Source organism: Microtus pennsylvanicus, chromosome 8, assembly GCF_037038515.1.
Source record: "Microtus pennsylvanicus isolate mMicPen1 chromosome 8, mMicPen1.hap1, whole genome shotgun sequence".
NCBI classification, from domain to species: Eukaryota; Metazoa; Chordata; class Mammalia; order Rodentia; family Cricetidae; genus Microtus; species Microtus pennsylvanicus.
Window position 1 is genome coordinate 47829835 of NC_134586.1, and position 23429 is coordinate 47853263.

The window sequence follows — 23429 nt, forward strand, 5'->3', positions numbered from 1 at the left end:
AAGGTGCTGGATTTACTAAACCAAATGAAGCCAAAGGCTCATCCGTCTGGCGGGCCTTGCGTGGTCATGTGTTGCTGAGCTCTCAATGTTTGTTTCTCCCTTGCTTCGTGCTAATAGCATTCCAGCATCATGAACTTAATTCTTTAAATGTCAACAACTTAAACACACCACTCGGCTGTGCCACAAATGACCCCAGCTCCAGGGAGGGTGGTACTTTACCCAAAATGTGAAAATGGGCTTGCTTGTTTTGATAGCGTAAAATATTTTAGTTTCTTCATTTCTGCTTTAAGTCTGAGCTCTCTTGGCATCTCCCTAATTTGCCATGTGTTTGAGGCTGGTAGCAATATTGGGAGAGAAATATGATAATGACTGCTGCCACTGAGCATTCTCTACCCCGTTCTCTTTCTCAGCTCCGGTTTCACATGTGTTGGTTCAATGGAATATTCAATAGACATTTATAGGAAATAAATTGAGAGATGAATGCAAACCAGATGGCATCTGGAGGTTTATTTGCGAAGTCCCTGCATCAAAGCCTTCTCCAGATCTCACCATATTAGCTGTGTTTTTCCAGTCCAGCAGAATCAGGAAGGCAACCACAGACTTCCTTGATGGAAAACATGTGAAAAACAGACCAAGTCCTAATGTGTGCTTGAGCCCGTGGTCAGGGAGCATCTCTGAAAATAATTTTATTACCCGCTCATACACTGTGTTGTTGCTCAGAACTGCCTCAAAAACACAAAATCCGTTGTTTTACTTAGGCATATTTTTTTTGCAAGATTAGAGGACATGGCTTTTATTTATTTATATTAATAACCATAGTAACAGTATAGTTGCATTTTATTAAAATCTTGGGACTGTTTTTTCAGCTTGAACATATAAAAATCGGCTCCAACCAAAGAGAAAGGTAACATTTAAATATAGCGTACATACAAGTACACATTAGATTTTTTTTTTCTAATAGCATGGAATGGAATCTAAACCTATCCGAACATTCTTGCATCTGTGAGAACCACCTGATTAAGCGTCAGAGAGTCACATTATTGTAAGTAATATTTATAAAACATTGATTGGACAGAATGAGAAATGGTTCCAAGCCTAATTTATATACATCTATAAAAATCTCCTCAACCTTGAATGCACTCTGCTTTGTACAGTTGGTTATAGCTAGCTTTACATCTGATATGAAATTAATTCTTATCTGGCCTGTTATATAAATCATTATGAAATGTCAAAAGCATGTACATATATTTTTCTAAGTTTTCACTTACTTTCCAAATAGTTTCCATTTTTCAGTGTCAAAGACTTCTCAGGCACACAGTCAATTTTAATGATTTTTTTATCACTCTAGATTTCCCTTCTCACTTATAGTATGTTGTGTGTGTGTGTGTGTGTGTGTGTGTGTGTGTGTGTGTGTATGCAGGCACACATCATTCTATACCACAAAGGCGATATAGACAACATAATTATGGGAAATTCCTTTTTGTCTTCCACTAAGGATGAGTGGTCAAATGGTGGCAACATAGGAAGAATAAAATATTCTTGCTACTTAAACATGCAACCTCTAAAGATTTTCTTTTATAAATAAACATTATAGATTAAACCTATGGCCAGTTGACTTCCCAACCACTGACTCTTAAGATTTCTATTTTAGGACAGTCATTGAAGACTGTGGTGTTTTACGATTTTTTTTTCTTGGCAATTCCTAAATTACCCATCTCGACAATGGTCTCCTTTTATAGGTTAAACTTCTAAATCTATGGCAGTAGGTTAATGCCATTCGTGATAAAAAAAATGTATGTGAGCAACATCACTTTAAAAATATGTGGCTAACTGCTGGAAGCTATTAAAAACCAAATAAACAAAAGAGATTACACTTCAAAGAAATGTCAACAGTTTTTCCTGTCTCAGAACAGACGAATTTTCTTTACTTATGCCCACATCTGGAAAATGCTTATGGCTTTATACATCTTTTATGGTAAAATGAATTTATTGAGTTTTAAAATTTTCATGATGGATTAATGCAATCTTCATAAAAGGTAAGCCCACACCCTAGTAAAAAAAAATCTGCCTTCACACTGAAGAATGATTTCAATAATAAAGAGAAGTCCAATGTTAATTTTGAGGAATAAAATAATTTTGTGGAAGCATTTGGTGAACTGATTTAAAAAATAATATTACCACAGAGAAAAGAAAATGCAGTATCTTGTTTCCTATGACCTATCTTTAAATTGGCACGCATCATTGTTGTGTTGAGGTGGAAATAAAAGAAACAACTTACAAAGCAAACTAAACATTAAAATGACTATAGCCACTCTAATTAACTAACCATAGACATAAAGAATATAGTATAATCTCCTGATAGCCAGCTCTCGAAGGGCAAATTTCAAAACATTTAATGCATTTCTATGATTCCTGAAGAAATTATGCAGCATACTTTTGTATGCTCAAGAGATGAGATTCAGTTTCTCCTACGAAAATGTGTACCTGGTTCAGAGAGTCTAAACAACAGACTATACACAGTTTTTAGTATCCTCCCATGGCCCCAAACTGACAGTGTTCATTTGATGTTATTTTATAATCAACTGCGTAGTAGCAACTCGCTCTCTATAGAAGTCTGCCAAGAAAAATAGCCCCTCTGATATCCAACCAGACACACGAATCAGAACGAGTGACTCACATTTAGCCATTTGCAGTTTTAACGGAATCTGGGGGAGGAAGGTTTGAAACGCGGAAGAGGTTGCCATCTGTATAGGTCAGGCCAAGAATGAAGGCGAGGGGGAGAGCTATGACCACAATAATGTTTAAAATGAAATAATATCATTTGGACCTAAAGTAAGTGGTCTGTGGTCAATAAAAAAAAGAAGAGAAAGAAGAAGAAAAATAAGCTGTAGTAGGCCATCTGCAAACCGGAGCAAGGAGCTCTAGTTTGTTTATTTATAACGAGCATCACATAGATTCTTTCACACTAACTGAAGCGGACAGTAATTATAAACACAGGTTGCTTAAATTCCCTGCACCCTGTGGAAGGAAACAAGCTTCTTTCTTTTCCAAACATTGTCATTTGTTTATTGAGCTTCTTGGGTCTTGGTTTCATTTAAAACGATGTAAGCACACATCTGCTACCCCTGAAGACAATGTCAACCTTGTTAAGCTGAACCCGAACTCTCATTATACGAAACAGTGTGAGTATCCTAGCCGTAATCTTTAGAGTAGCCGGTTAGCATACTGAGTAAAGAATTTGGATTATTTTTGTTCCATTACAGAAAAACCTCACATTATAATATAATCATACAGGAAGCAAACACTCGCCGCCTCAGTAGTTTAGGGTAATTAGTTACCTAAATTTTCTGAGGTGAATTCAATGTACTTAGGCTGAGGAACATTGCTGCTTATATTAAAAAAAAAACACACACACACAATACAATCTTGGCTAACAATGAAATTATAAATATCAGAGTGAAACGTCATTTTAGAAAGCATTAGGTTTTTATCAGTACAGTACAACCGAGGGAACATTTAAGGAATCATTTTATTAAAAAATGGGGGGGGCTGTGATGTTGCTTACGTTAGCTCATGTCAGATATCAGATTTCACAAACCTTTAACACAGTAGACACTATTAAAACATCATTATTAGAGCTGTCACGCTTCGGTGGTTTGGGCTAGAGTGAGATTCGCGTATTTGATGGGAAACAGCAAGAAGAAATCCTGGTGTCTGCATTTCGAAAAAGTGACCTCAAGTCATGCTGAATTGACCTAATGAACCCTCAGGACAATTAGATACATGCATTGGGTGGGAAGAGACTAGCTCTGACAAAAGTGTACAAGGACGGGCTGGGAAGATGGCTCAGTGGTTAACGTGCTGGCTGTGCAAACAGGAGGCCCCAAGTTTGGATTCCCACAAGCCATGTGAAAAGCTGGGCACGGCAGCCTATGTCTATAATCTCAGCCCAGTGGGGGAGAGAGAGGAGGCTTCTAGGAGCTCCTTGGCCATCCAGGCTAGTCAATTAGTGAGCTCCATATTAATAAGTGATCATGTCTCAAAATAGGAAGAGGGCAGTGATTAGGGAAGACATGTGATGCTGATTTCTAGCTTCCTTGTGTGCACACATGTACACACATGCATCCTTATCCCCCCCACCACACACACAAATTCACGTGAAAATAAAGGCATGCCACCCAAATTGCTTAGGCAACTGTTCTAAGCTACACAATCTGTACCCATTCTGACTTCTGTCTCTCTTGAAATCCACCTAAATTGTCCCCTCAATTTTGCACTACGTTCATCTCTCTGTCATCCACGGCAGACACATTTCACCAATAACAAAACTCTCCCTCTGGAGTCTCTGGGTGGAGTGTCAGAATCTTTCTCAATGCAACACACCAGTTAGGGACTTCCAATCTCCCCATCTGCTAGCCCCCCATTAGACTCTTAGAAAGCCTGTATCTCTAATACTTGGCACAGTTCCTGTCACATGGTGGTGGTTTAATTGGCAGATTAATAAATGTTTCTTCAGGGGATGATGATTACTTAACTCGCCTGGGATGGAAAAAATATAATGGCTGGGAGCACAGATTGGTGCCAAACTGTTTAGACGAAAGTCCCACTTCTGTCACTTATCAACTCCATGGTTTTGGATAAGTTACTCAATGTCTCTGTTTAAGTTTTCTGATCTATAAAACGTGACAATGAAACCAGTGTCTGGAATTAAGGATTTACCGCGCAGAGTGCGTACAAGACGTTCTCATGTAGAGTGTCTATCAGTGGTGGCTGCTTTTATTTCCCTCGTTATTGTTTATTGAAATCCATTGTCCGTGGGAGAACACCAATCACAGCTTGCTTTGTTAGGCTGTCTATCTAGCACCCCCATAAATCTTCCTATGGATGCAGAAATATAGATTCCAGGATACGCAGTTCTTTAAAATTCTGAGCTGACCCTCCCAAAGCTGATATAACAAAATTCAAGGCAATGTATACCGCTTTCCAATATGTAAGGCCAGCCTTTAAGTTCAAACTCATTCTGACTCCCGAATTCCCTCCTGCCAAGTCCCTCTACACCCTGCAACTTGTTTTGTTTTACTTGCCTTGTTTTCTTCCAGGTCTGGTGATATTAAGCAAGTGTGCCACCGCTGAGTTACATTCTTACCCCCCACCCCTTAACATTGTGTCTCAGCTCCCCTTGTTTGGAAGATGATCTCTCTCATGGGCACTTTCAGCCAAGCCATCAAACTTTCTGTTCAGCTCTGTGAGTGCCCCATAGACACTGCCTTGTCTTTTGAGGCTCAACAGAAAGGCTACCTACTTCCTATGTGAATCATTCTCCAAGTACCCCAACAAACTAGTTTGCTTTTTGGTGCTGCCTTTGACATGGCTTCACCATCGGCTGTTCGCACTGTCCTAGGGATTCCTTCTGGCTTATGTGTATCTTCGGGACAAAATACATTGGCCTCACTCAAAGATACTGATGGATGAATATGTCCAGCATCCATATTTGAAATAATACATTTTCTAGGGCTATTGTTTATTTTTTTTATTAAATCACCACATGTTAAATATTCATAAATGTTTTCAAATTATGAAATCACATGTATTTAATGATACATATAGTGAAAGCTAAGTATTACTCCCACATAGCCTACTCAGTTTGTTCCAGGATGTAATCTGCTATGTTACATGTATGAATAAACATAATCACGGATACAAGGTCTCAGCAAACCTTTTTTCTATAAAGGGCTAGAAGGTAATAATTTTAGTCTTTATTGCTTATCTAGAATCTGTTGTTAACTGTAAGCCTCTGCACTCAAAGCAAGAAGTAACTGTAAGTGACATTATAGCAATAGGTATGCTATGCTCCCATAGATCTTTGTTTATAAAAATAGACAAGCAGGTAGAGACTGTCTACAAGCCATAGCTTGCTACCTTATGACATACATGCAGGTTTTATATCATCATGTGTTTATAAAGAGCCGAGCGTTATGCCACACAGATCATCATGTGTAACTTGAGGGCTGGTTTGTTGGGGTTTATGTCCTGCCCAGTACCCCACAGCCAGCAAGCCCCAAGAAAATCACACAGAGATCTCCATAAGTTATAAAACTGATTGGCCCATTATTTCAGTCTTCTTATTAGCTCTTGTAGCTTATATTAACCCATTATTCTGATCTATGTTAGCCATGTGGCTCAGTACCTTTCACAGCAGGGCAGATCACATGTTGCTTCTTCAGAGTCTGGACAGAAGTGGGGGGAATGGGCTTCTTTCTTCCCAGAATACTTCTGTTCTCTTCGCCCCACCTCTATTTCCTGTCTGGTTGACCCACCTATACTTCCTGCCTGGTCAATCAGCGTTTATTTAAAACATGATTGACAGAATACAGACAATTCTCCTGCACCAATCATGCAGTTTGCTTTATGGTATATTGTCCTCCCCTCAATAAATTTATTTTATTCTAATTCATCTACCTACCTGCCTATCTATTTAATATACACCACACTTTAAGTAGCTAGAATATGTCATACATATTGAGTGCTTCCATTTTTTGTCTACTCTTCAAAACTTTCCAAAAAATGTCATGTCTTAACACTTATGCTCTTTAAAAAACTTCTTTCAATGCTTATGTTATACACATGCACACATGTAAACATTTATACAAACACATACCTGTATGTTGCTTGCTTTATTAAAATGTCACCAGTTGGTACATTTTCTTTAAATCCTACTCCCCTTTCTTAGTAACACCGTTCCCATGTCCAGTGGCAGAGTAGGAACCTGCTTTTGTCAATGGGCACATTACATGGCATAGATGCACCATTAATACTTATTGCTAGTTGTTCGCAGCTTCTGGCTTTCTTATTCCTGCCAACAGCACTGCCAATTTCATTCATATGGAAAGTATCAGACATTTCTTTTCTGTGAACCTCTAAGGTAGTTGGCATTATCACTTTAAATAATATTCCCCCCTTTTCCTTATCATTCCAATGACTGGGATTCTGGTACATACACATGTGTACATCACAAGGACTGAGGAACACCAGTCTTAACTAGTTTTCATGTGGTTTGAATTCTCTGTGGTATTTTCCTTTTTACCTAACAGTTTTCAGTGTTCATAGTCATTCACGTGTTAAAGGTATATGTGCTGAAGCTCAGTTAGTAGACCCAGGAGGTTAGTGTCAGAAGTCACTGTAGTAGCTAGTCAGATTATTGAGTTTCCAGTGTGGCAGGAACTTCTTTGAATACTGTCTTATCCAATATCCACAGTCGCAGTTTGAATAGATATTTCTATTACCAACATTTTATTCCAGCGGTGGGAAACTGAGGCTGCGAAAGGCAGCTCATCATCCTGCCACCATGCTCACCATCAGGGCTTACCCCATCCATCACCTCTCCATTGTGTTCTCCCTCTAAACGCTTCAAGTTCAAGGGAGAAAAGATGAACAGTTTGAGTTTAGGTGGGCTAATGTGGCCATTCTAATTCACCTGGGGTCATTTCTCTGATTAGTTCAGATATCTTAGAGGTGACATTTTGTCCATCTACTCAAAAGCTCACCCACAGTTATTATATGAAGACCCACTTATATAGTACTCAATCAAAAAAGAAAGGAAGGAAGGAAGGAAGGAAGGAAGGAAGGAAGGAAGGAAGGAAAGAAAGAAAGAAACTAAAGAATTGAAATTGGAATTAGACCACTTGGATTACAGTCTTTATGAAGTCATCTATCAGCTATGCATTCTGATTATTAAACAGTTCACTTCTTGCTGAAGTTAGGGGACCCTCTTTTGGTGCAGGAGTGTCTCTGGGTTACCAAGGACTCACAAGTTGAACTATGAGGAAACGCCTTTGCCATTGTTTTTATTGGGTGATAAAACTCATTTATACTTTCTTAAACTTGAGTTGTTGTTTTTTTTTCCTTTCAGTGAATTGTTTTGTATAATACGACATGGGGATTTGCATCTGGAGAGCTTCAGAATGCAGCTTCCCAACAAATGAAGAAGGACGTGACTGTGAAAAGCCCAAAGCAGGACCTTAAAAGTGAAATTATGCTTACAACCCATTATGAGGACTCCAGTTAACTTTCCCACTCCCCTGTATTCTACCTACATGGCAGTGGCGATGGGAAGAGGCACACCATGCTCTGGGGCTGCCAAGGAATGCGGGAAAATGCAAAAAGTCAATGTTCTTATCACACAGTCATCGTCTATTCTTTCTATGCAGTGGCTCTGAACATAAGAAGCCTCGGAAGCAAAGCATCCTATTCAATAACAGTCCGCTGTTCAGCAATTCAACTTACAAACACAGTTAAAGAAATTTTGGTAATGCAAAACTAAAGATTTTGCCACTGGAGTCACCTGAATAAATGAAATAAATCTCTATGGTGCTTCATCTTTAGAGAAACTATAAGATTTCTTCATCTTTGCATCTGCCCTGTGAAAGTGTAAGGCCCCCTGGTCCACCCCATGCTCCCTGCTGATGAAGATAAACACCTGTTTTGTTTAAGTATAGATGAAGTCAGAGTGTAAATGAATCTAAGAATAAACTGGGTATGTGTGCGCACACAGCTATTTAGCATTACGGGAAATTACATTCCTGCTATTAATATGATTATCAGTCTAATGACAAAGGGCCACACACTGAGAGGGGGAAATTATGAAGAAGAAAAGGACTAAATCATCTCAAGAGGAGCATGAGTTTAAAACACACAAGATGCTCATATCCCAAGGGCCCTGAGATAAAGCAAAGGGACTCAATTTTTATAATAGTGATGACGGCATGGGTGGAAACAGCAGCGTATGCCGGGAGATCACAGGAGGAAAGTGCTTGAAACTGCAAAAAGAGAACATGTACCCTCTCTTCTAGCAGTATTCTTTTCTTCTTTCTTCCCTACACTGTCACTACCAAGTTACTCCATAGAGCAAATGCCTAGATAGTCTATTTTCTTTGAGGTAAATATACATCTTTGTGTGTGTGTGTCTCTGTGTGTGTATGTATGTGTGTGTTTATGCAATGCACACATATAAGCACACACATGTATATATATATATATATATATATATATATATATATATATATATTCATACTAGTATACACATACCCATATGTATCTCAGTGTTGTAATAACAGGAACTGGGGTGATCTTCTTATTACATATCTATTGGAGAAGCACAGGTTTGGCATTGGCAGGTAAGGAAGACTGGCTCAGTGGGAAAGTATCCACTGTGCAAAAGTGAGAACTGAAGTTTAGATGCCCAAACACAGATCTAGGCAGGTGGGTTTGTGTTTAAGGAATCTCTGGAACAAGCTGGCTCTCCAGAGCAGACGAAAGAAAAAGCTCAAGCTGCATTCAGAGACTCCATCTCAATATATAAGTTGAAAAGTGTTTGAGGAAGGTACCTGCCATCAGCTTCAGGCTTCCATATACATGCACACAGGTAGTGCACACTCTGCCACAAACATGTATGTCCCACACATATGTGCATATGCATGTGTGTGTGTGTTCACACACACACACACACACACACACACACACACACACACACACACGGAGAAAAAAAAGAAAAAAATGTGAGAAACCAGTTTGGATCTTTGTTGACAAAAGGCGTGAGGAATGGTATGTTTTTAAAGTATCCTGGTATCGTTAGAATTAGGATAGACTTTCTGGGTGGTGGTGGCAAAACCTTTAATCCCAGCATTTGAAAGGCAGAGGCAGGTGGATCTCTGTGACCAGCCTGCTCTACAGAGCTAGTTCTAGAAAAGCCAAGTGTACATAAAGAAGCCTTGCCTCTAAAAATAAAAACAAAAATAAAAAAAGAATTAGATGGATGTTGTTTACTTCAAAGCTCCCTGTGGCCTACAGTTGGAATTAATGAAATCATTTTCTCATGCTATGGACCCCTCGGTTCAAAAATGATCTGTCTGCCCAGCAGTACACTTCAAGGGACTACAAAGACTCTGGGAATTGTTCTGTTCCCTGGTGGTTGCTGGATGCAGGCAGTTTACCTTAAGCTCTGAAATAATACTTGATGTAAAAACAAAATGCTGCCTGCTTCCTTGAACTGAAGGGACTCCCAGGGTCCATGAGGATGACATTTCTAAAAGCATCTTCTCCGGTCAGGGTCTCCCAGGAGCCAACAGACAACTTCTCCGGAACTGTTATGTGCCTGATGCATCAAGACAAAGAGCCAGTTTGGCACAAAGAACTTAGTAGGGCCCGATACTCTGGGTATAGGAAACAGCAGGGGTATTGGGAAATCTCCGGCCGCTCAGTTTTAAATGCCCAAATGTTTAGCAGCTGACCTTCGCCTTTACTGCGGGTCTGGGAAGCAAGGTGCATACAATAAAGCACAGGCCAATCAACTGCTTTCAGCTGTTCTTGTGCAATGAATTTTTAAACATTTGGTCATTAAGCCCAATATATATTCAGGTCAGTTTCTGAACAGGATGGGAACAGTTTGGGAGCAGATGCCCCGGCCCTGCCTTGTGGACTGGGGGATAGTAAAGAAACTCAGAGAATATTCATAGGGCCCCACCCATCAAGTTCATTTCCACCCCACTCTTTTCCCTCCCAGTCACGTCTATAGAATTGCTTTAGTGATGAGGAATAGTTATTAACTTCTGTTGTTCCTTCTTTTCATTAGTATCCTGGCAGCCTGAAGACCATAAAGGAAAGACTGGACGGGTTTTCTTTTTGACTGGACAATCTCTGGATACTCCGGAAGGTCGTGTAGCTGGAAATGGGCCTGTGTGTTTCAGTGGTGAAGGGCAGATTGATTTGTTAGCTTCTGAGCAGTCAATGTAAGATTCAACTTATTTTTGAACATCAAATGAGCTAAAAGCTCTCGATGGTAAAGAATTTTAAATCACACAATCATTTCCCTTTACCACATTCTGGTGGCCATATGTATTTGGAGTGGTTTTATCACATAGGCCAGACACAAGACTGTATTGAAGATGGGAAAACACAGCATCCACCCATACCATTTCAAAGGTTATCTCTGTGAGCCTAGACCAGCAGCTAGTTCAAAATGATCACATTCCTCCCAAGAAACTTCCACCAAGAACATTCAGCCACTTTTATTATATACACTGCCTCTTCATGGCCCTAAAATGAGACAAGAAGGGGAGCCGCTGGAATCCATGTTTTAGATTACAACACATGTAAAACCTCATCGAGAAGTTACAAGAAATAAAAGTCCAATGTGGCCAGGTATGTTTGGACGGTGGAAAAACAACCAACCACAGCTTGCTGATAAAATAAAGCCGTGGCGGGTAAAGGCAACAGTTAGCTTTATAAGACACAGCTGGCCACGTAGAAGGCCTTTTGTCTGACTCCAACAGCTGGCAGTTTCATTTAAACAATATTCGAATAGCTAGTAATCGCAACACTATTCCTGCTGCAACAAGGCAGTAAACTAGGGTGTTAAACATTATTACAAGGTTTTTGTTGTTGTAAGGTTGCAGCATTCTGTATTCACAAATCATCAACAAATGGGGAAAGCTATTCAGATGTAAATGTTTACTCAACAAAAATACCATGTCTGGCATTTGGTCTATCTTACAAGTATTTGACCCTGAACGTTTTCATCATGGAAAGTGAAGGAATTTGATGAGAGAAAAATCATTCTTGTTCGTTCGCTTCATAGCGTTTTGGTGGGAAGGGCAGCATCAGGGAGCTAGTGGTCTGGATTTTAACTGAAAGAGCTCCTACAAATGGCTGTTAGCGAAGATGGGTGTCTCTACACCTTCCTATGTTAAAAACTTCTCTCCAAATTCAAGATGACCTAGTCAGCCAGCAACACTAGGGAACATCCACTTTGAATACAAGGTGATTGATTTTGAGATCTGAGCATGAGAAGCCATATAATGTGAAAAGCAGGTGGGGGGGAACGCACAGAAAAGTGTACAGTTCTCGTATGTTGTACAACTTTGTGAGTGTGTGGTGGGGAGGTTGGTGACTTTTTTGCTGACAAAAGAAAAGAACAGAAGTATTTCTTTGATGAAGAAAGAGAAATTTCATGTTCAAGATCTAAATCTGTAATGCGTGAAGCTACACAGTTGCTTCTCTCCTGCCCTTAATGTGTTGAGGTCATTGCTAACAGAGAGGAGGGACTGGCCGGGAGAAAATGGCAGAATGAGCAAGGAACACCATAATACCCCTTGCTCGAATGTCATAAACACAAGAAGAGATATTTAGAAAATGTATCAGACCAGATCACTTTTGGCCATAATTCCTTAATTAAAAAAAAACAAAAACTCCCTAAGCCAGAATTTTAAATAAGAAATGACTCTCTATTTAAATAAATAGAACTCCTTTTAGTAGTTATTACCTGATAAATATTTTTTACCATCGAGATATACAAGCATAATTTATTTTTTAAATCTTTAGGTTGGCTAGTAGCAAAGTTTATTTTTAATAACTGTTTTTTAAAATATGTTACAAAAACCGTTTTGTGCTCTCTCTATTGGCTTTTTAGCAGCAGCTAACTCATAAATTCTGTTCCTGGAGGGCCCCTTGCCATAGATAGTTGCTCTGCAAGCTGAAGGTAGAATGGGAGTGGGGGTAGGGGCTGGGAGGGTGGAGTGGGAGTGGGGTGGGAGGAGGGGCTGGGAGGCTGGGGTGGGAGTGAGGTGGGGGAGGGGCTGGGAGAATGGGGTGAGAGTAGGTGTGGGTTGTTAGGGTGAGAATGGCAGGTGTCATTAATTGAACTTCATGTTCCCATTGAACCTGAAACCACATCTCTTGAAACTGATGCAGAGCGCAGAAGATAGTTGGTAACAGAGCAGAGATGACCCTAAGATTTTTGCTCAGAATTTATACTGTACAAAAAAAAAAAAAAAAAAAAAAAAAAAAAAAACAACAACCTGAAAACAAAGAAAAGCTAATGCTGTTATTGAGGTAGGTCACTAAATGTGTAGATCCAATAATTAATTTTCTCTTTTTTCTTTAATTGTGTTTATCCCTCTTCGAGTCCCAAGCTTAGCATAAATGGAGAGAATATGCCACCCTAGAAAGAACTCATTTCCACACCTTTGCAGGGGGCTTGGACCTGAAAGCTTTTCAAATTCGTTGAGTTTTTTTCGGGCTGATGAGGGAGGGGGACTTGTTTGGGGGAGGGGGAGGGAAATGGGAGGCGGTGGCGGGGAGGAGGCAGAAATCTTAAATAAATAAATAAATAAAATAAAAATAAAGTTTGAGATTAAAATTATTCTGTGCTTTTGATTACTTTCCCCATTCACAGACTCCAAAGCCTCCCATGACTCCTGAATCATTGAGAAAAACTGGTTTACAATGTGTGGGTTGTCCACCTTCTGTACTGATTGTCTGACAATCACGGTAGACTTGAAGTTGCAAAGTGCTTATTCTGAGGACTTCTCTCTCAAACACCAGTGCGAGGCTTCTGAATGACAATTTATATAATACTATTTATTTATTTATTTATTTATTTATTTTTGTTTTTTCAAGACAGGGTTTCTCTGTAGTTTTAGAGCCCTGTCCTGTAGCTAGGTCTTGTAGACCAGGGTGGTCTCAAACTCACAGAGATCTTCCTGCCACTGCCTCCTGAATTAAAGGGCTGGGATTAAAGGCATGTCCCACCCCCATCCAACTACAATATGTTTTTATAACATGAAAATTTTGTTTTTATTTAAAGGTAGATTTCTTCTTGATGTGAGGAAAATGAGATTTTGTAATTTTCTTTTCTTTTTCTTTTTCGTTCATTACTTTTTTTTTCTGGCAGGGTCTCTGTAGCCTAGGCTAGCCACAAACTCATGGTTATCCTCCTGTCTCAGCCTCAGTTTCCTAAGTGCTAAGATTACAGGCATGACTTCATGACCAGATTAGATGTATTTAAAAAGGATCAGAAAGTAGGCAAGGCCACTTCAAATTAGGCCTGTGCTGGGAGCCAGGCATCATGGGAGAGAATACTTTATCTCATTTCACCTGTAGGGTGTGCCTTTGAAGATGATCAGAAGCAGCATTGTCATTATGCTAATTTTTTTTTGTTTTTTCGAGACAGGGTTTCTCTGTGGTTTTGGAGCCTGTCATTATGCTAATTTTATAGGAAGGGAAACTGAGGGAGAGGGAAAAGAGAGAGTGAGAGACAGACAAACAGAGAGAGACAGAGACAGAGAGAGACAGAAAAAAGAGAGAGAGACAGAGAGAGACAGACAGACAGAAAGAGAGACAGAGAGAGACAGACAGAGAGAAAGAGATAGAGAGACACAGAGAGAGACAAAGAGATCAAATAACTTGTTTGGGGTTACAGCCTTCTGAGAAGCAGCCCTGAGCATCACAACCAGAAAATGGAATGACAGGCCCATTCCCAGAACAGTGGTTCAGGATTTGCCTTGATCAAAGTGATCAACTAGGTATATTTTCTTCCATAGGTCTAAGGTGGGACCTGAGGAATGGATTTTTAGTGAGTTTATCCTAGGTCTGCTAGCACTCTGGTTGATCAAGGCCAATGGCTTTCAAGTGCAGCAACCTTAGAATCATCCAGTGGGCTTGTGAGAACAGAGCTGCTCAGCCCCACATTCTGATAGTCTGCCTCAATAAATCTGGGGCACAATTATTCCCATTTCTCACAGTTGCTGACCCCTTACAGAAGCCCTGCAGAAGAGGAGCCCTCCCCATGAGATCCCTGTTCTGTAGGTGTTGAGAGGAGTCCCAAGAAAAGGTTGTGCAACACCCGCATTTAGTATAATCAGGCAAATTTGTTTTTTTTTTTAATTTATTTATTAAAGATTTCTGTCTCTTCCCTGCCACCGCCTCCCATTTCCCTCCCTCTCCCCCAACTAAGTCCCCCCCCCCAGCCCGAAAAGCAATCAGGGTTCCCTGTCCTGTGGGAAGTCCAAGGAACCCCCACCTCCATCCAGGTCTAGTAAGTTGAGCATCCAAACTGCCTAGGCTCCCACAAAGCCAGTGCGTGCAGTAGGATCAGAAACCCATTGCCATTGTTCTTGAGTTCTCAGTAGTCCTCATTGTCCGCTATGTTCAGAGAGTCCGGTTTTATCAGGCAAATTTGAAAGGCATGGTTCTCCTGTAGGATAGCCCCATAGCCTGCTACTTTAGTGTGATGTGTAGTAAGGCTAGTCAAGAATGCAACGTACTTCTTTACTCCCATGCATTTATACTTTGCTAATCAAAGGATGTGCTTAAGTACCGTGGAGAAAACCTTACTTTCTCTTCTCATTTATTTTGAGATAGGGTCTCATTGTGTAGCTCTGGCTGACCTAGAACTCACTATGTAGACCAGGCTGGCGTCATACTCAGGGGTTCATAGTTCTTCAATCGATGTTTCCTCTAAATCGGCTTTTAGTTAGCATGCCTTGGAAACTGTACCCCCATCTAAGGGGAGTGCCCAGGGCAGCAGAATGCCATAGGTGGTGTTGATAGTGGATGTATTTCTCCAAGTTCCCGGTCACCAGCCACGCTCATTTAGCTTTGGTTTTCCATGGGTTTCACTCAGGTGGCTGAGATATTAGTGACATTGAAGGAGTGAAGAGGCAATTGTGTTTGTCACTCTGCCCAAGCTAGAATATATATTATATAATATGAACATATATATATGTATATATATGCATGTGTATGTAATATAGTCTAGGGATATAGAATATATAGTTATTAGGTGCACTCCACTGAAAGCGGAATAGCATCTGCACAAATGTACTATACACAAGTAGTACTGATACTTAAGCAATAAACAGTATTGTTTTAGAAGTTTTAGGGTTTTGCTTGAGACACCCCAGATTATATATTCTTGTGCCGTGTTTCTTATTCTTTGACAATTTCAAATATGGATATAATACATTTTAGACACCTTCAACCCATCGCATTCCCCCCTCTCACCCCCCTCTCCCACTGAAAGGCATTTTTATCCCAGCAAGCGCCCCCATGCTTCTGTTTGTGTGTGGTGTCAGTGGATTTTACCATACATTATACTGTTATTTTAAGGATTAATGCTCTGTCGTCAACTCAGGATGTGAACACACCACAGTTCTTAAGCCCATTTTCCTATTGATGGGCATTTTCAGTTTGCTTTAAAAAACAATGATCGTCTCGAAAAACCAAAAATAAATAAATAATGATAACGAAGTTACAATGAATATTTTTCGAACACCTGGCATAAATCTGCAGTGCTTTCCTTGGGAACAGCATCAATGTTAGCAGATATTGACAAGGTCATTGCTGTCCGGCATGGTAGCATCTTTAACACATGGGTTGTCGAGCCTTTGAAATGCAACTGGTCCAAACTGAGATGTGACAGAAGTCAAAATCACCTGGGGTTTCAAAGACAGCGGGAAATAAAGTGGGCCCAATATTTGTAAAACATTTAGATTAATTATATGTTGAAGTAACTTTTTAAAATACTGAGTCAAGTCAAATATATTACAAAAAGTGCTTTTTTTCTGATTCCTTTTTGCTTCTGGAAGTGTGTTTACTAGAAAGCAGAGCCAACATTTGTAATTTATGTTGTATTTTCATTGGTCAACACCAGCCTCAATATTCTTCAAAGAACTACAAATTTGGTCACATACCATGAGGCTTAAAGACTTTGTCATGGTCTCCTACCATGAGAGTTACTTGATTCTTATTTTTGCTATTTGAGTTGTTAATGTGCTTTCTGTGTTATTGTAACTCACTATATATGAGGTTTAAAACTGTGTATATTTATTGTCCATTTGGATGTCTCTTCTCCTTTTCTTGTTGGATCATTTATAAATTTCTTATTAATTTGTACGAATTCTTTATTTCCTTTTCATCTGTGTTTCATGCTCTCCTATCCCCAGGGGTACTTTAGAATTTAGGAAAGTTTAAATTTCTGTAGAATAAGTTGGCATTCCCATCCTTTTCTCAAAGTCAGTCTTTTCCTCAGGTTCTCCAACCCCCTCCCTCTTTGTCGCACTGTAACTGGTGTTCATGCCTCTGAAGGCCACTGATGTAAATCTCACTCAACACAGTCACAATGTGCTCTACAGCATTTCTAAAAGCATGCTGTCTACAAAGGCTAATTCAGAGAAGACCTAATACAATGGTAAAAATGGTTATCAGTGGGAGGAGAGATGGCTCAGTGGGTACACCTGATAACCCAAGCTTGAGCTCTGGAGAGCTAGATGAGAGTCTAATAAATAAATAAATATAATAAATATAATACATGTCATTGTTGGACCTATTGTAGGACCTCATTAAAAGCCCAAGACTGTGATTACATACAAAGCAACACTAAGAAGTTGATTCCAAATTTGGAAGACTCTAATTCGGAATTCATCTTTATATTTAACCCAAATCTCTGTATTTTCAAGATAGGCTTTCCTCTTAAAATGTTTAGACCTCTCCCCTTTTTCTGTGTCACAATGGACATGTGGCATATATTGGGGGCTAAATGTAATCAACAAAAGATGTCAAAATTAGCTTTATTTTTAAGTAGAGACTAATTCTGAAGTAAATGCCTTCTACCATAAAAAGTATTTTTGTGCCCTTTGTGCTGACAGTTTATAAGAAAACCTTATGTCTCTCTGTCTCTCTGTCTCTGTCTCTCTGTCTCTGTCTCTCTCTGTCTCTCTCTGTCTCTCTCTCCAGGGTCTCATGACCAAGTTGGCATTAAACTTGATATACAGTCCAGGATAATGAACTTGAACATCCAGTATATGGTATATTATTGATATAGGAGGTCCTTCTGTTTATGTGTTACTTTTATTGGTTAATGAATAAAGAAACTGCCTTGGCCTGTTGATAGAGCAGAACTTAGGTAGGTGGGTAAGATGGAATTGAATGCTGGGAGAAAAATGGCGGAGTCAGGGAGATGCCATGGAGCCACTGCCAGAGATAGACATGCTGAAACTTTGCTGGTAGGCCACGACCTTGTGGTGATGCACGGATTAATGGAGATGGGTTAAATTAATATGTAAGAGTTGGCCAATAAGAAGTTAGAGTGAATGGGTCAAACAGTGATCTAATTAATACAGTTTCTGTGTGATTATTTCAGGTTTAAGCTAGCCAGGAACGAACAAGCAGCTCCCTCCAATATAGTAGTTGTGTTTTAGTAAATAGTCAGCCATACTAGTCAGCCATACAGGCTAGGGAGTGGTGCCATACACCTTTAGTCCCAGGAATTGAGAGACAGAGGCGGATGGATCTCTGTGAGTTTAAGGCCACCCTGGGGTACATAAGATTGAATGTGTCTAAAAGGGAAACAGAGCTCACACAAAGGTGACCCAGCACTTGGGATCACATGCCTTTAATCCCAACACTAGGGAGGTGGAGACAGAAATGACATGGCAGAGAGAAGATAAAGGGGAAGAGACAGTAACTCAGTGGAGTGTGGACTCTGAGGATTCATGAAGACAGGATCTCGCCCTTTAGATCTGAAGATTTGGTAGAGGTAAAAGGTATCTCCAGTGGTTGGCTGCTTTCCTTTTCTGATCTTCAGGTTGAACACCAGTATCTGTCTCTGGGTTTTGATTATTTGTGCTACAATTCGGTTCTCCTGCTTTTTTCTCCCAGGTGCTGGTTCTTCAGACAAGAACGTCCATGTCTGGGTTTTGTGTGATACTGAGGCTGGAACCCAGGGCTTCACACATACTGTGCAAACATTCTACCAATTGAGCTACCCCTTCGGACCCTCCTCAGCAGTCTTTGAGTTTTCTTTTTTCTTTAGCATTTGAGCCATAGCATCATTTTTGTTGTTGTTGTTTATGAGAAGTTAGGTGTTACTGTGCTGGGCACAATGTGAACAGAGCACAGATGGAGTCCATTGAGAAGGCAATGCTGCTAGGTCTGTCTTATTTGTACTATACACTGAGTGTTTGTGTTGCTCCCAAGAACAGATGTTCAAATTATAACTGCAAAGGCATTGATGACATTGAGAGAGTGGGTCTTGAATGGGATTAGTGCTCGTATATAAGAGGCCCAAGAGGACTCTTTGTGAGACCGGGGTTTGAAGACAATTGGAAGGCAAAGAACTTTTCTGGACACCAACCCTCCCTGTTGGCATGGCCTCCAGAACTGTGAGGACTAAATTTCTATGTCTAAGAACCGTCCAGCTGGGTGGTGGTGCCACCAACCTTTGATCCCCGCACTCGGGAGTCAGGGACAGGCAGATCTCTGTGCATTTGATCTACACAGAAAGCCCTGAGACAGCAGGGGCTATGTAGAGAGACCCTGTATAAGAAATCAATCAAAGAGGGGAAGTCAAGGAGCTCCTGCTGTTCTGTTTCAGCACCTTCAAGCTCCAAGCTGGGTTTTTTGCTTCTAGAGAGGTCTTCCCGTTGATGGAGGTTAGAGACCAAAAGATGAAGCTCCCACATACTAGAGAGAGAGAGAGAGAGAGAGAGAGAGAGAGACAGAGACAGAGACAGAGAGAGAGAGAGAGACAGAGAGAGAAAACTAAAGTAACCCCTCAAAGTGATTAATAAGGAAACAGGTTAAATTTATAAAACTAATTTTGGAAGGAAAGTAGGCAATGTTTATAATTAAAGCTGGACGGTCCCCTTGGTCTATTAATTTCTTTCCTTGTTATCTGCCTTGGAGGGGGAATCACTGATGTATATATAATAGCATGTGTATTTGAACTGTTCACTAAAGTAACAATTTGTCAGAGTGAAAAATAGGGAAAATGTAGATTATGTAAATGTTCCTTACTAAGGAAATATCTTCAAATTCTTAGTGCAGACATTATGAAACAACACAAGAGTCATCTAAAAGGAAGATTAGCCAAACTAATCTAATGAAGTGAATGCCAAGGATGGGTTGTGAACGGGGGATGTGGTAGAATGATGCATAGAGGACTGTCTTTTGGGTTTTTTTTGTTTTTGTTTTTGTTTTTTTACTTAAAATCTCCAACATATATTGCTATGGACATGGGTGCTCTAAAGGTAAAAGGAAACTCGAGAAAAGGCAGAAGCTGTGTGTGGTGAGCACACGGTTGGAAAAGGTGATGGGTTTCGCAAACATCATCTTTGCTTACATTTCCTGTGCGGTTGCTTTTTGTTTGTCTGTTTTTATTTTCGAGACAGTGTTTCTCTGTGTAGCCTTGGCTGTCCTGGAACTTGTTCTGTAGACCAGGCTGAGCTCTCTTGTGCAACTATACATTAATGGAACTAATGAAGGAAAACTCAGTTTATTTAAATTCCCCCTTTTTAACCTTATTGCACCTGTACCTGAGCCCGGCTCCTATTTTGGAGGCGGAGCTTCTGTGTAGCTAGGTAACAAGCATGCCCTTGGATAGGTGTGCTCAGCATCCTTCGAGGACTAGTTCCTGACCAGAAAGGCCAGAAAGAGGGAAAAGATGGTGTTTCAGAGCCTTTGTGTCAGGAAGATAGCAAGAGCTCAATTTGAAGACTTCCCACTTGACATCAAGCGCCCCCCCCCCCCCAGGATAGGACATGTGGAGACATATTCACCAACACCAAAGTCAGCACTGGCTTTTAGAAACAGCAAGAAGTAAAAACGGGCCTGAGCAAAATTCCTCTGAAGACGACCTGGGTTGTCCATTCAATTGACATTTATCCTCTGGGAAGGAATCAGCAAATATGTATGCGGGGACCGCACCCCCAGACTGGGCACTGGATTAAAAACATGGCAAAGCAAACACGATAGACGCATGCCAAGCTCGGAATAGCTGGGGCTGTGCAAACAGGTAGAGAGGCCTGCTCCGTTGAAACCTGCAGTTGGGTATTAGAGACAGCAGAGATGCGTTGGGGGGAATTTATGAACCTATTTGGACATCATAAGTTTGAAATTTCCAGACGAAATTGAGCCTCGTAAGGTTCCATTTATCACACTTTCCATTTCAGCCCGGCTGCGATGGAGGGCGTTTAAGCGACAGCAGACTCACCCTCACCCCCAGGCCACCTGATGAAATTGTGGACTGGAGCCTGTGTGGCACGTAGAAAAAAAGATGAAGAGAGGGGGACAGGCCGAGGGGGTGGGGGTGGGGAGTGATGCGGAATGAGTGAGCAGGCCGCGGTGGCACTGCGCACTGAGCAGGTAAAAACTTCTCAGCCAGAAAAGACAAAAGAGGCTGGGGAGGGCCTGAATGTGAAGAAGACTTGCGAAAGATGCCTGGTCTTGCAAAGAAAAGATGAAAGGGGGATGCCTGGGAGGAAGGAGGGAAGACAGTTCAGCTATCGGAGTGGAACACCAAGCAGGCCAGTCTGGAGGCTGCTGATTCAGAGCTAATCAGTTGAGAAACGCAAAACAACAAACAACATGCAAAGGAGGTACTGGCCAGAGGAAGGAAGGCTTGATGGCATTTTTTTATAACAGCTTTTTAGATGGGAAAAGAACTGTAAAGGTGGGCAGAAGGATTCCAGCTTCTCTAAACATGTAGCTACCTGCCTGACCGTGGCCAGGATGTTTGCTCATCTGCCTATCAGCTCTTTCTCCTGCTGAGGTTGAAGAGGTCCCTTGTCCATTCTCATCAAATGAGTGAAAATGTTGGCAAACACTCAGGAAGCCCTCCGCGCTTCGCTGGGCAGAGAGCTGGAAGTTTCAGCTTACCAATGGCCAGCTCTCTTCCTTTGGTTTGTTTTCATCCTGGCTTGTGGGGCTGTTCTTGTTTCCTCCCCTCTAGTTTCGGGTCGCATTGATTTTGTTGTTGTTGTTGTTGTTCTAGATGTTTTCTGAACTTCCGGCAACAAAGCTACCTGTAGGAAAACAGGATCAGGAACTGTCAGAAGCTCCAAACCGGCTTGGGGTAATCAAAGGGACATCTGTTTGTTTGTTTCCTTATTTTTGAAGTGCTGCTGAAGGCTCATCGGCGGCGGTATCAGTTTCTTTTGGAATTCCACTTGACTACATGGAAAAAATATATATACATTTTTCTTGATGATATTGCAGACGAAAGAGATCATTCGTCCCCAAGTGGAAGTGTTTTGCATGTAAACAGTAAAGTACTTTGCATGTAAAACTTAGTGGTGGTCTAATGAATGAGTCTATCCACAGGTACATTCAGGAAGTTGAGGCGGTGTTTTTTTTTAATGCCCTTGAGGCTGGGGTGAGTATGGGAAGCAGGTACATTCTAGTCAGTGAAGTGCTTGTTGAAACAACATTAGGATCTACGTTGCATCCTTCAGAACCCACACAAAAATGCCAGGCATGGTGGTCAGCACTTGTAATTCTGGAGCTGGGACCAGCTGGCAAGCCAACCTAACCGAATCAGTCAGCGCTAGGTCAAATGAGAGACTCTGTCTCACAAAACAAGGTGCCTGGCTCCTGAGAAGGGATGCTTGAGGTTGACCTGTGGTCTCCACAAACATTGCACACATGCAGCCACAAGAAAATGTACACACACGTACACACACACACACACACACACACACACGCATCCACAGACACATTGCCCTTGAAATGAAGTGTAGTGTTTCCTCTTCACAGACTCACAGAGCCGCCAGTCATTTTGTGAAATTCGAGTTGATCGTTGGATAAGCAATTAACATGTGCTTCTTTCAGACAGAGCCAAATGTCTCATCTGATTTTCAGATAATGGCATTTCAAGCCTTTGATTCAGATGCACGCACAGTATACTGGAAACGGTTCCATTTGGGGCTACTGCTCAGACCCGTGAAGCCCAACACTGGGGATTTCCTATGTGAGGTTCAAAGACCACAGGTCTCCTCAGTGCCGATCAGTGTCTTAGGCTATACTGCTCACGGGGCAGTGGTTCCTGAAGCTCGGGTGGTTGTGCGGAGCTTTGTGATGTTCTCAAGTGCACGGGGGAAAGAGCCTCAAGGATACAGAAAATGGAAAATGATGATTGGAGCCCCATTGCAGATGCCTCACTAGCCCACTGTTCCCCAAAAGGCAGACGGGGAAGGGGAAACAATAGCATTAGATGTGCATTTGAAATCCAGTGTGCTGGGCAAGACTAGCCCACTGTTCTCTGAAAGGCAGACAGGGAAGCAAAAACATGAGATGTGCCTTTGAGATCCAGTGTGTTGTGGAAGGCTAGCCCAATGTTCTCTAAAGGAAGAGAGGGAAACAATGGCATTAGATGTGCATTTGGGATCCAGTGTACTATGCAAGGCTAGCCCACTGTTCTCTGAAAGGCAGAGAGAGAAACAATAATAATAGCTGTGCCTTTGGAATCCAGGGTGCTGAGTGAGCGCTTCTCTTGGCCTCTTCCCAAAAGCCTTTGGACTCAAAGAGGCAATAGTATGATTGGACTGACTGTTCTAAGAAGTCCTGGAGGCTTCCCCTTCACTTGGGATTGACCTGAAAATGTATGTTCAAATGTATGTTCTCTTCACAATTATGAAGTTTCACTCCCAGTGCAAAAACGAGAAGAAGAAACGCCACTCTAGAGGGAAGTGTTGGCCGTCTCCCAGACTAATATGGGGTTATGGTCCACGATAGGGTGAGATGAGGTAAAAATTTCCCATTGCTCCTCAGATAGACAGGAAATTGTCAGGCTTAAAATAGATTTGGGCTAAGTCACCAAT